The 1,043-nt window shown below is 41.8% G+C and overlaps 1 non-coding gene across 1 annotated transcript; it reads left to right on the forward strand.

Moving 5' to 3' along the window:
• The first annotated feature begins 935 nt into the window (after positions 1–935).
• On the forward strand, positions 936–1,043 carry LOC130947473 (small nucleolar RNA R71). Its single transcript, XR_009072689.1, has one exon. It is a non-coding gene; the product is annotated as a small nucleolar RNA R71 (small nucleolar RNA).

Consider the following 1,043-nt stretch of genomic DNA (forward strand, 5'->3'; position numbering starts at 1 on the left):
ATACTCATCAGAGCTCATGAATGGCAGAAGTAAGTCCAATGGAATCTCTATGGTCTCAATGTGAGCCTCAGATTCCCATGGTTCCTCATTAGGGAACTCATTGGAGGCCAGTGGACGTCCATTGAGGTCTTCCTCAGTGGCGTTCACTGCCTCTTCCTCCTCTCCAAATTCGGCCATGTTGATGGCCTTACATTCTCCTTTTGGATTCTCTTCTGTATTGCTTGGAAGAGTACTAGGAGGGAGTTCAGTAATTTTCTTGCTCAGCTGTCCTACTTGTGCCTCCAAATTCCTAATGGAGGACCTTGTTTCAGTCATGAAACTTGAGTGGTTTTGATTAGATCAGAGACCATGGTTGCTAAGTCAGAGTGGTTCTGCTTAGAATTCTTTGTCTGTTGCTGAGAAGATGATGGGAAAGGCTTGCCATTGCTAAACCTATTTCTTCCACCATTATTGTTGTTGAAACCTTGTTGAGGTCTCTGTTAATCCTTCCATGAGAGATTTGGATGATTTCTCCATGAAGAATTATAGGTGTTTCCATAGGGTTCTCCCAGGTAATTCACCTCTTCTATTGAAGGGTTCTCAGGATCATAAGCTTCTTCTTCAGATGAAGCATCCTTAGTACTGCTTGGTGCATTTTGCATTCCAGACAGACTTTGAGAAATCAAATTGACTTGCTGAGTCAATATCTTGTTCTGAGCCAATATGGCATTCAAAGTATCAATCTCAAGAACTCCTTTCTTCTGATTTGTCCCATTGTTCACAGGATTCCTTTCAGAAGTGTTCATGAATTGGTTATTTGCAACCATTTCAATTAGTTCTTGAGCTTCTGTAGGCGTCCTCTTCAGATGAAGAGATCCTCCAGCAGAGCTATCCAAAGACATCTTGGACAGTTCAGATAGACCATCATAGAAAATACCTATGATGCTCCATTCAGAAAGCATATTAGAGGGACACTTTCTGATCAATTGTTTGTATCTTTCCCAAGCTTCATAGAGGGATTCACCTTCCTTCTGTCTGAAGGTTTGGACTTCCACTCTAAGCTT

Source organism: Arachis stenosperma, chromosome 1, assembly GCF_014773155.1.
Source record: "Arachis stenosperma cultivar V10309 chromosome 1, arast.V10309.gnm1.PFL2, whole genome shotgun sequence".
In the NCBI taxonomy this organism is placed as follows: Eukaryota; Viridiplantae; Streptophyta; class Magnoliopsida; order Fabales; family Fabaceae; genus Arachis; species Arachis stenosperma.